At 31.2% G+C, this 15,653-nt stretch overlaps 1 long non-coding RNA gene across 3 annotated transcripts; it reads left to right on the top strand.

Moving 5' to 3' along the window:
- The first annotated feature begins 4,465 nt into the window (after positions 1-4,465).
- LOC113717268 (uncharacterized) lies at positions 4,466-14,903 on the top strand. 3 transcript variants are annotated; one of them, XR_011818551.1, is made up of 4 exons: positions 4,466-4,701; positions 9,271-11,517; positions 11,616-11,715; positions 14,173-14,903. It is a non-coding gene; the product is annotated as an uncharacterized lncRNA (long non-coding RNA). The 3 variants fall into 3 exon arrangements; XR_011818550.1 differs by having other exon boundaries at positions 9,363-11,517; XR_011818552.1 differs by having other exon boundaries at positions 9,363-11,517; positions 11,647-11,715.
- Positions 14,904-15,653: the final 750 nt, after the last annotated feature.

Below are 15,653 nucleotides of genomic sequence, written 5' to 3' on the forward strand. Positions count from 1 at the left end.
TATTTGATTTCACCATGTGAACCTATTCGAAATTTGTAGCCTTTTTTCTTTTGATAATAATTCATGTATTGAGTTGTATAATAAGACCATCTAATTAATGGGTCATAACTTGAATTCTATAGTTATACCAACAAATTGCAGTTTAAATCTGAAGTTTCTACTCACCACCTTTAAGACCAACAGTTGAATTACTTACCTTGTGATTGTTTTAAAATTTGAAAGTGCCAATCACTTATTTCTTTTTGTCATACTTTTACTTTGTTTAATTTTTTCTGTCCAAATTTAATTCCATATAAATATTAGGCAAAATCAAATAGAGATATATTATATCTTATTTGTACTGTTAAGATGAAATTAAAGAGATATATATATATATATATATGGATTTAAAAAAAACTATTCATACGCATGATCAATTATGCATGAAAAAAATTATTTTGTAAAATGTGAAGGACGAAAAAAATTCAATTTGTGAAATGTGAGGGACGAAAAAATTCATTTTGTGAAATATGAGAGACTATGGATCGGATTATGTAAAATTTGATTTGACAATTTTGTCCTTAAAAAATGATCATGTGCAAGGCACATGGTAAATTCTGACAAAAAACTAGTCGAAAACCTAGGTAGGGACTAAATCTGACCAATGTGAATTTGTAAGGAACATAAATTTATACTTTTAAAAGTGAGAGACGGAAAAAGTCATTTTGCAAAATATAATGAATGTTTCAAACCATTTTCCCTGATTTTTTTACACTAACAGTTTTTGATGTATGTTAATGTGCATGGTTTGAAGTTTAAATTTGAATTTATATTATGTGACATGATCTAAAACTGCTAATGTAAAAAAAATTATGCATTAAAAGTGTACAAAAACGTTATCCTAAAATAATTGACAATTACAAATTTAGGATGTTTTACTTGTATGGATGAGTTATGGTGATCAAAAATTTTATTGCAGCCCCCACGCTGAGTTTTAAAAAGAATTACTTTGCCTATGATACTGGCACTGATAAGGTAATAACTTTTTGTTTTTGTTCTTTTTTTTGGGTAAATTAGATGTCACATAAATTCTTGGGGAAGCTTCTACTAAAATCTTTCTCCAAATTAGAACATGCAAAATTGGGGTGGTTTTTGTTTTTTTGGGGGGGGGGGGGGGGGGCAACGAAAAAATTGGGTAAGGAAATTGTTTCTGAATTACAAAATTATAGAATAGGTGAAGAAAATTTTTCTCAATCTTTTGCAGAGACTTGGTATGGGACATTAGCGAGGTGAGGTACCTTATTTGAATCTGAAGCACTCTCTTTTCCCCTTCCAGAAAAGGAAAACAAATCTCAATCTTGTACATAAAAAAGCATATGTTAAATTGCTAAAATTAGAATAATCTCAAAAAATTATTCCAGGATCTCTTCTTGACTTCTCAAAATACTAATTAACATGTTTAGAAATTGATCGAAAAAAGAGAGAAATGCAATATTCGTCCCCAGTGTTTGGCTTGCGAGCCGATTTGGTTCCTTATTTGCAACCAAATCAAATGTGGTCTCCAAGTTTCTAAATTTAGGCAGATTCAATAGGACAATTGATGGAAATTCAAAAATACCTAATTGTCAAAATCATATTGCCCTTTGTCAACAATTTTGACTTTGCACTTTTAGTTTCCAATGTTTGGTGTTTGAATCATTATAGTCCATTAAATTTCAAATAATCATATTGAGGATTATAGAACGAAATTAGATGAGAATTGGGTTGAAATTGGACTCGATGTATACTAGAAATTTAAATACTAAAAAAATGGAAAAGCTAATAAGCCTTCTTCTTTTCCTTCTTTTTTTTTAATCTCTTTATTCATACTAGTAATTTCTACTATGTTTCTTCTCTTTTGCATAGTCGGTCTCCAATTTGGCACAATGCTTCTAATTGTATGAATAACTAAATGATAATGAGTTTTAGAATTTTTTCACTTATGCTGATAATTAAACATTCAACTAAATTTCCCTTTAAAATGTAAAAAGTATGCACTCTTGAAATTTGATTTTCTCTTTTACTTTTTGTCATTTCAATTGGTTATCAGTTAAGTTTCAAATGAAATAGGTATTTTATATAATTGTTTAAATTATCCAATACAAATTATCTATGTAAGCGAAAATAACTATAAATGCATTAAAACGTCATCATTTGATTTTAAAACCAATGAAAGACAATAAAAAACAATAGTAAGTCTTTCAGAAATCTATATGATCACTTTATATTGGTACTCATCTTTATTGGTTAATGTAATCACGATTTCTAAACACAACCAATTGAAGCCTACATGCACACGTCATGCAACAATTTGAGTAATGGTATTTAGAATAAAGTTATATACCAAAATTAGGATTCTTCTTTTCCCACTAATTCTTCTTTATATATATATATATATATATATATTCCTGACATCATTAATTGATTATAATTAATTTAACAAAGAGATGGTTTTTAGGCTAAATTTAGTGTTGTTCAAATTTTAAGTGTTTTTGGGATTTTTATAGGGATTTGAGAACACAGTTGCCATATTTTTAATTTTATTCACATTTTATTTCATTTAAAAATCTAAAATAAAACTATTAAAATATAAGTTGCCAAATTGATCCAAAGTTTAAACAATAAGGACCAAAAATATAAAGTCAATACCTTTGACGAACTCTAATTTGATTTTGATAGCCAGATTTTTGTAATTTTCTTTAGATATCCTCAATCTCGCTGAATTAGAAACTTTGGTGACTGCATTATGTTAATTGAAATATTAGGGAATAATTTGACACATAGGCTAAATATTGTGAATTAAAATTGCTTTTGTCCCAAAAAATAAAATTGGTAGAACTTCAATCACCCATTTTTATTTTCCATCTTTAACCGTTATGAAAAATGAGCACACGTCTTACTTGGAAACTATTATGTCAATTTCTATTATTTTTCTTTTCATTCACCAACTAATTTCATTACGGTTCCACCTGCTTATTTTCTTTCTCTAAATTTGCATTCAAATTTTCTGGGGTCAAACCAAGATCAAACAAACAAGAGATAAAAAAGAGGACGAATAGGTCAATAACCTAATAATAGTAATGTGGTCTGAATCTTATCAAAGCCTACGCGATAATTTGCGGAATGATTCAATCCTAACTCAATTGAGGCCCTCAAGTGGGCCATTACAACATAAAGAAACCACAAAAATTATGACGAAAGGTGTAGGGAAAAGACCATCACATCACATAGTGGAAAGAAATCAAGGTCTAGACGTGGCATTTGGTAATTGTGGGACCTCATTATCGTAACGTCCATTCACGAAATCAGGATCCAATGCTAGAATTTCCGTTCCTTCTGTGGTGAAATATTATTTTTCCTCAATTCGGATTATTCAAATTAATGAAGATATTAAGAAGTTTTGATATATCTCACCGTGAAGCAACAAAATTTCTCACTATTTCAACTTGCTTCATTTCTTGTCAAATACATACCATGGATTGTTCAGGATGATTGGAGGTTGTTTGATTGTTGATCTTCCAATTAGATACATGATTACTTAAAAAAAAATATTTTTCCTTTATTTTGCTTGAAAATGAAAATTTTCTAGGATAATAATATAGTACTTTATGATTTGATGTATATGATATAAAAAGTGATTGAAAAAATTAAGAAAAACTAATTAAATAAAGCGTTTATGACGCAATAAAAAAAATCTTGAAATGACTTGCATCCAAACGAATTATCAAACCCCCATTCTCATAGTCTATCAATTGTACCCAGAGAGAGACATCCCTATAAATATATATATATATATATATATATATATATATATATATATACATGGAAAAGTATAATGATTTAGCAACCCAACTGTCAATATGCGAGTTTTTTTATTTGGCCTTTGACTTAGAAAACGTCATTCATGAATCATCAATTTGATGCTTTTGAACTCATTTATTCTGTGAGGTACGAACAGCCTAGGTTTTCTGTAGAAATTGACAAGTTCAATACCGATATGGTTGAGAATGGATTTAGATAGAAATATAGGTTTGATCCCAATGTTTTGTCTTTGTGTCAAATTGATCTCTAATATTTTGACTAAAACAAATGCAGCCTCTAAAATTTATAATTTTAAACAAATTTAGGACAGTTGATGAAAATTCAACAGTGTCTAACAGTCAAATTATATGATAATCTTGGCTTTACATTTTTTGTCCTCAATGTTTAGAGTTAAATTATTATAATGTCTTAACTTTCAAATAGTGAAGGCAAGGGCTTTCATATAAAACAACATGCAAATTACATAGAAATTACGTTGGATGTGCACTGGGAATTTGATAAACAAAAAGTTAAAAGTTAATTAAACTTCTTATTCTTATTTTTTATTTCACTTATTCATGCCGCTAATACCGGATATATTTCTTCTCTTTTCTGTAGATGGAATCAGTGCCTTTTGTGTTATAATCCCAACAACGCGGAGAACAAAAAAAAAAAAAAAAAAAAAAAGGAAAAATGAACTCCATTCCTCTGGCTCTCTTTCGACTCTCTTTCTCTCTACACTCTCTCAATTAGCGCATAAGAAAATAATAGTAAGGAAAAGTAAGAAAAAGTAGAAGAAGGCAGAGGAGTGGAGCTTCACTCTAGGAGTTTTTCCATCAAAATTTGTTCATCCAATTGGAAGGCCCCCACTGTTTCATTAAGGTCCTTTCTTATGTTCTCATTTATATTAAGTCATGTCTTATTGTTCAATTTCCTTTTCGTTTTGTTGAGAGAATGTAATGGTTGGGATTGCAATTTATGTTTCTGTTTTGAGGGCATAATCAACTGTTTTTTTTTTCTTTTTCAGTTTAATGCATCTTAGCTTCATGATCATGTTTAGAGTAAGATTTTGTAGGCTTTATGTATATAAGCAAAAGAAATTTATTTCTTAAGAAGATCGAAATTTTTGCTTAAATATGAAATTTTTTGCTTTGGTTTGATAAATCAGAACTGTGGTTGCGTTGTAGATTAAGGAACGTTGTTTTGTTGCATTTTTGATGAATTTTGGTGATGCTCTGAATGACTTTTGACAATGGGATAGCCGGTTGTAAATTTGATTTTTGGCTACATTCTATGCATTTTTTTAAAAATAAACTAATCCGGAAACGGATTCTACCCAAAAAATAGATTCTGGGGTGTTATTTTGGTGAATTCCGATGACTAGCAGTGACGTAGCCGTTGGAGCTGCCATGGTTGCTAGCGAGGAATTGGAGGTCTGACCGGAAGAAGAGAGGAAGAAGGAAAAGAAAAATGAAAAAGAAAAAGGAAAGGAAAAGAAAGCAAAAAAGAGGAAAAGAAAATAAAAGGAATGGGCTGGAATTTTATCTTTTGTTGGGCTTTGGATGGTAAACATTAGGGATGTTTGCTACTTTAAGCCTGTATATTTTACATGAGATGATTTGTCTTTTTTGGGCTAGATTAGTGTAGTCCGAGCACTAAATGACCAAAACTTTTTTCTTCATACTTTTCCTTAAATCAGATATCTGATTTTATAAGTTGACCCCTAAACGTTTGAGTAATCTATTATGGCCCAAAAATTTTAGATTTTCTAAATTTAGGTCCTTATTTTAATTGCATTTAACTCCTAAACTTTTTCTTTATATACTTTTGGCCCTAATCATTTAATAAAATTATATTTGGACCTTAAAAACTTTCTAATTTTTATAATTTAGTCCCTAGTAGCTTTTGATTTCTTAATTATAATTGTTTCCTTTCTTTAACTTAATTATGTTTTTCTTAAATGCATTTAACTTGCAATTTTGGGCATTTTAAGTTTATTTGGACCTTTGGCATGATAATGTAAATTTAGTATATTTTTATGTTCGATCAAGGAGGTTCTAGTTGAGGTTCATGTGAATTATTGTTAGAGGCTAGACATCTGTATGGTTACATAGATCACTTTGCCTCACTCTGTCAAATTTCCACCAATTTAAGAAGATTTTCATGGGTTGAGGTAATTTTTTAAACTACCTTTATGTCTCATGAATTTAATCAAAAGTTGATCTATTAAGGAAATAAAAAATTTAAAAATTTTCACTGTGCATGTCTTTATAATTCCTTACACAAATTAGGATTTATGGATAGAATCCGACACTAGAATATATTAGATGGGAGGTTTGTTTGATAATATGTGCAAGGAAAGAAAAAAGTCTCAACATGGTCCGCAATTTGGTCTCTTTTTCTTCTCCTCTCTCGTACCATCAGCACCATCTTGGACAACTAATCTCCGCTCCAAACTTTTGTTGTTTCATTTTACTCTTGCCTTCTTTTATTGGGGGAACAATTTTGCAATACAGAATGAAAGAAAATGAAATGCCTAAAAAAAACCACTTTGCATATAAGAAGAATGGGAGATTTAGTGTTTTGTTTCCCGTCTTGTCATGTGGCTTTTTGGTTATTTGACAAGTGGCATGACTTCAATATATTTTCCTTAAAAATTACTCTTGTTGCTCCATCCACTCTCTTCAGACCAAACCAAGACCAAATAGACTAATTTCTATCCTTTAAAAAAGCTGAGCTTTGTCTTCTTTTCTAGGCTTAACCGATTTCATTAAGCTCACTAATCAGATTAAGTTGGTGTGCTGTCTAACCCATCATCCTTAGATTAGTCTTACTCGATTTGTATTACATTTACAGCCATTGGATGCACTTCATTATGCCCTAATTGTGATTTAGCTTAGAAATAGCAGCTGATCGCTATGAACTCAGCACTGCTGCCTAATTTTGCTACTTTATTGGCTCCTTGAGCCATCCTCCTCCAATTTCCTTGGTTGAAGCAGGCTTTCTTTCCTTTCAATTGTACCTACTGAAGTTTCGACCATAGGTTACCTAGGCACAGAAGATGGATTTCATGTGCTGTTTGTTGGATACTAGGCATTGGATCCCGCGGCTATCGCGGGGTGCCCATATTATAGGGTTGTTGAGTGATGAGAAATATAAAATAAAGTAGAAAGAATCATAAATAGAGGGTTATTATTTTGTTGAATATTAGAGTAGTGATTGTAGATTAAGCAAATATGAGATAGTATATGTAAATGTAGAGCGATGTAAAATTGGTATTTATTGTATCTAGTGTAAGAGTGCTAACTGATGGTTTATTTATGAAGAAGATGTGTTTGCAAGAAATAGATTATGAATAGGAAAGCAAAAAGCATGTGTTTTTTTTTATATATACATCCTAATTTGAGAGTGTACTTAGGTTAATGTAAGATTTATTTAATAACATAGATTTAGAGTATTTTGTATCATAATAGAGTTGGAATAGTGGATAGAGAAGTGATAGATTGGATTGATTGATTTATAAATAGATATAGTAAAATTGGTGTGATTTGTATTGTGTTTTTTAAAATTAATACGATCTACAGATTTGATGGATAATATTGGTTTCAAAAAATTTTGTTTTTTTATTTTAATTTAGTGATAAGTAAATATTATTTAAATTAATGGAATATATATTAATTTTTTAAAGTTGATAGGATGGAAAATTAGGTGGAGAATTGCATTGAGAGTGTTATAATTTATTGTACTTTGGGTGTTGGTAGTTTATGTATTCTAGGATGATGATATTTTCATAATTTGGATAGCTAGGATGAGTAAGTGTGCATTGTTGCAGCAGAAAAGTCTATGGAAAGGATATAAAAGAATGGGAAGTTTGTTGAAAAATAAATGGATAATAGATATTTTTTGGCCAATTTTGATATAGTTTGGGTGTTGTGTGATGAGATAAATTAATAATTTGGAATAATTTGATACTATAGCTTGGTAAAATATGTGTTTATTCATTAAGTAGGTTTTTTTTCTATAAGTAAAGATGATATTGATTTAATTATGAATAAATGTGATTGAAATAGATGAGAGCTGTATTTTTTTAATTAATAGAATCTGAATAAGTAAAGGATAATATTAATTTTGAGAGCTAATAGATTTTATATTAATAGGTTAGTACTAAATGGATATTATTGAAAGTAAGGTGATGCATATAAATTTTTTTTATAAGAAATGGAAATGATTGCACATGAAAATTATAGAGTTTAATAACTGTAATTTACAGTAGAATTTTTAAATATTTACTGTTTGATGTTTATGCGACTTATTTTATGGTACTCAAAGTTGTAGTGAATTTTGTATTAATATATATATATATATATATATAGGTATACGATATATTTTGTAATATGTGTGGATATATATGTATATATATGCGTGTGTGTTTAGTATTTTATTTTAGGAGATATAATGGTTTAATTTTTTATTGTTTATATTTTTTGGGGTTTTGTTTGTTTGTTTGTTATATTTTTATTATTTATTTATTTATACACATGTATATATATATGTATATTTAATATTTTATTTGAGCTTGTAAGATTGTTTAATATTGTTTTATCGTGTCTATCTTTTCTAGTTTTGTTTGTTTGTTATATTTGTGGTGTTACTATTTGTCTTGTGATTCATGTGTCAGTGCGATATTTTTTTTTTGAGTTGTATCATGTATATTTTTGCTATATATATAGGAGTTCGGTTTTAAGTATTTGTATGTAAATTTCTAGTTGTTTGGTTATATTTTTTATAGTTTTAGAGAAAAGTTTGTCTTTTTTATTTTGGTTTTCAGTGCTATATTTTTAAATTTTGAAATATTATCAAAGTAACATTTTTGAAATAGAGGGAAATTATCTTGTATTTTTAAAAACAATTAGTTGTATAATGCAAGCTAATACAAAGTGGCACAATTGATTTATATTTATTAGATACACACAAAATTTTTTGTCGATATATATATAATTTTCAGAAAATCAATATTTTTGTCGATATATATATTTTGCTGAAAATAAATATATATAAAAAGGCACACAATTAATCATCACTTTGTATTGACCACATTTATGTTATGTTACTCAATCTTAAAATGCAAAAGCTTTAAATTAATAATTTAGTAGTTAACAAATATTATCGAAGTAACATTTTTGAAATAGAAGAAAATTATCCTATATTTTTAAAAACAATTGGTCTTATTAGTGGAAGCTAATACAAAGTGACACAATTGATTTATATTTATTAGATATGCACAAAATTTTTGTCAATATATATATTTTTCAGAAAATCATTATTTTTGTTGATATATATATTTTGGAGAAAATGAATATATATATATATATATATATAGATAAAGGCACACAAATAGGATGCAATAATATATATAGATTTGTATAGCCCTAAAAATTCGTGCTGCATTAGGGAATGGAAGGTACCAACTGGAACAAACAAAACCAAAGAAACAATAATTAAGTGAGATGACATCTAAAGACCACAAGGTACAAAATTGATAGGGAAATTACGAAGAGACTAGCACAAAAGAGGACAAAATCAACACCGACATTACAAAATAATCGGCATCCAAGGATAATTGAAGCAGCGGACAAAAGAGGACGTGGAAGGAGAATTGCACCAGCGGACAAAAGAGACAAAATCAACACCGAAATTACAAAATAACCGGCGAAAATCACTGTAGCAAGCCCTTTGGCGCTTTATGTAGTTAGAGATTTCCAATTACCATCGCTCCTTTTTTTGCTCAAAGAAAGAAAATATGGGCCCATTGCTCTCTGCTTGTTATGCGCGTTCATTCATCTGGAATTAGGGGTGGACAAAATTATCCGCTAACTCGAAAACCCGTCATATCCGATCCGAAAATTAGGATATCCGATTTTTATTATTTGATCGGGTCAAAAGAGGGTCGGGTACCCGCTAAGATGCGGGGCGGGTTAGGGTCACATAATTAAAAATCCGTGGGTACCCGATCCGCCCCGCATATATATATTTTTTTTATTTTATTTTTATTTTTATACACACACTATAAAATAATAAGAACTAAATAAGTAATTTTATTGAACAAATTGCAATACAAATATGAGAGACTATAGTTTATTTACAAGATTCATTTGTAGAGGCCATGATCTTATATTTTATAGAAAAAAGTTTAATTAATGTGGAATATATATATTAAAAATTGTGCTACTTATTTCAAACTTTTATTCATTTCGAATTCTTTTAATTTTTTTTCCTTTATCTTATATTTTCTTCACATACTTGTTTCTTGGTGGGAAATCTTTTTTTAGAAAAAAATATTTCTTAAATCTTAGATGAATGTGTAAAATATAAAATTAAATTGGTATAAATTATTTTTTTAATTAAATGATAAATGGGGCAGGACGGGTATCCGTTGACCCGACCCTATCTCAGCTGGTACCCGCTGATATGTAGGGCGGGTAAGGGTTAAAAAATGACTGACCCGCAAGGTGCGGGTCGGATCAGCCAATTATTGAATGAGGCGGGTACCCGACCCGCGCCCACCCCTATCTGAAATGATTCCTTTTCTCTTTTTTAAAATAATTTCTTGCATTTTTATACCTGAATATTAGCGCTTTAGGTTTTCCTCCTATTAATTTGTTATAAATCAAACAATTTGGAGTTTATGTATAAGCATACAGTGGTTTGGTTTTCTAATCTGCTTGGGGATTTTTCTTGATACAAAAGAATGTAAATGCTAATGACAGTAATTCTCTCTATTGTGAGGCACTTCTTCACTCCTAGTATTTTTCCTATATTCCTTTGTTTGGCAAATAAATTAATTAACTAGATCAGTTCATATTGGTTTCAGAAGGAACACAAAGTATAAACTGCTTTCAGTTGTCACCAATATCATTTGCAAATTACTCCCTCCGTCCCACTTTGATAGTCCTGTATTTCTTTTTCATTTGTCCCAAATTGTAGTCCACTTTCCAATTGAAAAATGTAGTTGTATTTTAATTTGTCTAAAATACCCTTATTCAATGTAAGTAGTTGTTACTATAAACTTATCTCATTTAATGAGAGTTGATTCTTTTTTTACCATTAATTCAAACTCCCATAAAGTTGTACCATATTTAATGTGAGAGTATTTTAGAAAAATAGCAATCTAAATTTACTTTTCCAACAAATTTAACTACTTTTTCTTAAACTGTGTGAAAAAAGAAACAGGACTATCAAAGTGGGACGGAGGGAGTATGAATTTTTAGCTTTAAACTGATAATCATTCAGCGTTTGTTTGGTTGGACCTCGAAAATGTTTTCCTAATTTTCCACTGTTTGGACTTTGGACGCAATCTAATTTGGGAAAATGATTTCTAATGAAAAATAACTTTGAGAAGGAAAATTTCTTCCTTACCTACTATTCTGAAGTTATTTTCCTCTCTTAATCACGGCCTCTTCTTTTCACCGCCCATTGAAGACCATCGGCAAACCACCTTCTTGGCCGGCGGCATTTCCAGCTCCGGCGAAGACCGACTTCTTTTTAAAAATTTCTGTCTCCATCTCCAGCTCCCGCGGCATCCAAACGTAGGCTACTCTTTTAATTAGATCATTATCTTTTTAAAAATCAGCTGCTATATTATCATCTACTCTTTCACGGCATCTCCATCTCCAGCTCCTGCTCCGGCGGCATCCAGAGGTAGGCTACTCTTTTAATTAGATCATTATCTTTTTAAAAATCAGCTTAATTATCATCTCTCTCTCTCTCTCTCTCATTTTTTTTTCTTTTAAAAGCAGCCAATATTAACGGCTTATCCCCCTGTGGCAGCGACATCTCATCCCCATTCCTCCAACAGCACCTCCAACAAGGGCGAAGACTCCTTAAGCATTTCCAGAGGTACGATCGTCTCTTATTAGTTTTTTTCCTCCCTTTTCTTTTGAAAAATTGTCCACAATTACTGGTGTAGATTCTTGAAGTTGGATTGGATGAATTTTTGTGGGTTGCTTTTGTTTTAGTTTGATAAAAATTCTTGTACCACTTTAAATCATACGAAATTTTGTATAAGCTGCCAAGTTTTTTTGTTACAGAGAAAGTGATGAATTCCTATTTCACAATCTTGCCAAATGCTGGTGGTGGTTGGAAAATGCCCCTTCAGCATAAGTCTTAATTTTAAAGGTTGATTTAGCAATTTTAGAAGGATTAAGTGTTGACTATGAATATTTGAAGTTTGAGGCCACTGATTAAAAAGACGTTTGGTCAAGCTGTCAACACAGAGTGGTGATTATTTTATCACACGTACATGCATTTGCTGGCCACAATTAGCACAAAGACATTTAGAAAAACCTTAAGGGATAATTTTAGAAGCCTTCGTAAACATTTTCGTTGCATGTTTGTGGGTGTAAATCAGAAAAATGTCGGTGCTATGCTTTAGTGAAATACTTTTCACGGCAAGCAGCAAATCTGTCAACCGGAACTGACTCTTTCCAATCTCTCAGCTTCTTTCTTGCTCTTCGCCTTCTTCGCATACTCTTAGACGACAAACTTGGCTTGTTTCTGATCAACGTTCACAAATAACTTGTACTTGGCCTTTTCTGATCAACAACTTTGCTAGTAGATTATGGTCTTGTTTCTGTTCAATTACTTTGTTCATTTCACTTTTTTCTGATACCTGTAGATGTGATCAGTGTACATATGAGCTGTCATATTTAATGATTGAAGCATTGCCTCCCCTTGTTTGTTGAACACAGAAAGATAATTTGTCTATGGTAAAGATAAGACAGATGGGGGTGGGGCTGTACTTGTGTTAGCAGTAATTAAAATGATGGAGATGGCCATGCAACCATCTTTTCTTTTACATATGATGTCTCTTTCTTTCTCACGGGTATGGTAATATTGTCCATTAACATCCCAACTGCATTCATCATTTTATATAATGCTTCAACCGCTCCATTGGATTTAACTTTAATAGAACCCTATGATTAGCTAGCTATCTTTTTTTTTACCCATTTTTTTCCTTGTTCATGATCAAGAATAGGAATTCATCAAGAAAAGTATCAAAAAATGCACTAGTTTTGTTTTCTTTTGATGAGAGAGGGAACTCAATATGTGTAGCAGTACTGTTTCTGATCAAATAAATAAAAGCAAGTGGAAAAATCAAGAATTGTTGCCTGGTGTAACTTACACCCAGGTTCACATGCACACATGCACAGATTACTCCTAATGATTTCCTTTCTCTATGACAATGGAAAAGTCAGCCACTGGTGAAATTTTGTCTCGGTTTGACTATAGATTAGGACATTTGGGTAGCATAAATTTGTTCAAAGTAAGAATCTTGCTAGAGAATTCCAAAGTACTTTTCATATCTCTTAATTCACACACTTGTGCAGATGATGTTATGGATTTAGACATCAATCCTAGTCAGATGTAATTTTGATGACAGAGGGAACTCAATATGTGTGGCTAAACTCAGCAAGATGCACCTGTAATAGTTCAGAACTGTACATATTACTATTTTACCACACATATTGATAATGTGTATGATGTCTCACAAACTATACACGTACAAAGTACATATTAATTTGTGCTAACTTATTATCTAGTATTAGTTTCAGAGTATATTATCATGTGTATGATGTTCAAGGTGCATGCTGGGATAGTGATGAAAATTGAGAAACCCCTCCTACTTCGTCAACATTAGTTGGTCTCACAGCCCTGACTAAAGCTCTCCTCCTCAATGTTACCATTAGCCTTTTCCACTGCAGAATTTCCATATGAAAACTTCCTATACCGGCATACATTAAGTTGTTTGAGCAACAACAGTAGTTGTTTGGTACTAACTAGTTTCGGGATACTTTGAATAACAACATTAGTAGTTTGGTACATAAACATTGCATGCTTGGTACATACACAAGAGGGGAATTAACAGTACTAACATTGTTCTCCTCCCCCCTCCCTCTCCCTCCCCTTCCCCCTCCCCCTCCCCCTCTTGTGTTTATGAACATTGCATGTTGTCTTGGGTATTAACTATTACATTCTTCCATTGTTAACTAGCCACTGAATAACAAAACTTGTTATATGTAAATGCTTCCATTGTAAATGCGTCCATTGTTTAAGCAATGAGTGGAAGGCTGAAATGCATTGTCAATATATGTAAAGTAGTATTTTCTTTTCCACATTTTCTTGGAAACATTCTTGGAGAAAACTGGAAGTATTACCTGCCTTCCTCTTTTTGATCTTTTGCATCTGCAGACAAATGCAACCTGAATTTTGGATATGCTTTCAAGTGTATAAGTAGTTTTCTCACGATCTTTTTGTTATATTGTTGATTGAAATTTCTGGTTTATGATTATGCAGCAAAATCCAGGGCATGACAAGTATGTTCACAATAAAATCGAATTGTATGATGAAATGGCTGTTGTGGTTGGAAAAGATCTGGCCACCAGGTCTTTTGCAAAATCATTTGTCAATGTGAATTTGGAAACTCCATTTGTTCCTAAGACAAGTGTAGAGACAAGTGAAGAGACGAGTGTAGAGACAAGTGTGCAAAAGGATGTGACTAGTGCAAGATCCTCAGAAGTGAGAGCAATATCGTCGGGAACAAAACAACATCGTAAAAGAAATTGCAGCAATGAAGATATTGAAAAGATGTCTCAACAACTTGGAGAAGTGGCAGCTGCTTTGAACAAAATTAGTGCAAACAAGCTTGATATCAGCCAATTACATGATGAGATTATGAAGATAGAAGGTTATAGCGGAGAATTTCTGTACTTGGTATTCGATCATTTGGTGCAAAATGAGAAGCTGGGAAAAGCATTTATGGCGAAGAGTCAAAGACTTCGTTTGATTTCTCTCGAGAGGTTCAAGAAATATTGGGGTGAATGAAGTACTTATTATGTGATGGCAGCAAGAAAGTAACAGAAACTGTATTATAATCAAGCATCATATTCTTGGAAAGTCTCTTCAACTGCATAGTGTTTTTGATTGTCATTTTCTTTTGTATTTATAGGAAAACCACTTGCCTTGTTTTGGAAGTACTAGAATTCCAGAATTCTCTGCTTAAAGTAATATACCAATTCCTTTGCACCCGTTTTTGTTATGAAGTAGTGAGATTAACAGCCTAGTAGCCATTTTTAAGATTGTTAAACTGCTTTACAGCTGTTCTGGCAAAATTCCATTGCTCTTGAAGTGGTGCGATGGTCATCAGCCAGCAAGTTTAGAGATGATGATTGCAAAATTTCTTTGCAGTGCTGTAGAGTGTGTTTTTTCGTTGATATTAGCCTGTGCCCTGATCTGTTGGAGGTTTATGTCATTTTTCTTTAATCATCTGATATATGTTTGTTTTGGATAATATGACCGGCGGTTTCCATTTGGCTAAAACATTTGGTTGAAATATCTTTATTCATTGAAATTTTAAGTTTCTGGTAGTTGCAGGGGTTCATTAGCATTGAGGTTCTTAACTTAAAAGAATAATTGTTAAAAATGAAGGTCAAAAGCCGATTCATTAGTGTCATTAATAATTTCATTTAAGGATTTATGGTGTAATTTGAATAAATATCTTATAAAATTGATAATATGATTATAATGGATAGAAAATAAAAATAACTTGTAATGAGATGAATGTTTTGAGAACAGAAAAACATTTACAACATATCAACAAACACTAGAAAAGAAAGTTAGAAAATATTTTCACTCACAAACCAAATAGCGGAAAATTATGAAAAAAGGAATTTGAAAAATATTTTCACTAAACAACTAAACACTAGAAAATTATGGAGAAGGAAGTGATTTTTCAGGATAATGACTTTAACGGAAAACACTAGGGAAAATATTTTCAG

This window comes from Coffea arabica, chromosome 1c, assembly GCF_036785885.1.
Source record: "Coffea arabica cultivar ET-39 chromosome 1c, Coffea Arabica ET-39 HiFi, whole genome shotgun sequence".
Lineage (NCBI taxonomy): Eukaryota > Viridiplantae > Streptophyta > Magnoliopsida > Gentianales > Rubiaceae > Coffea > Coffea arabica.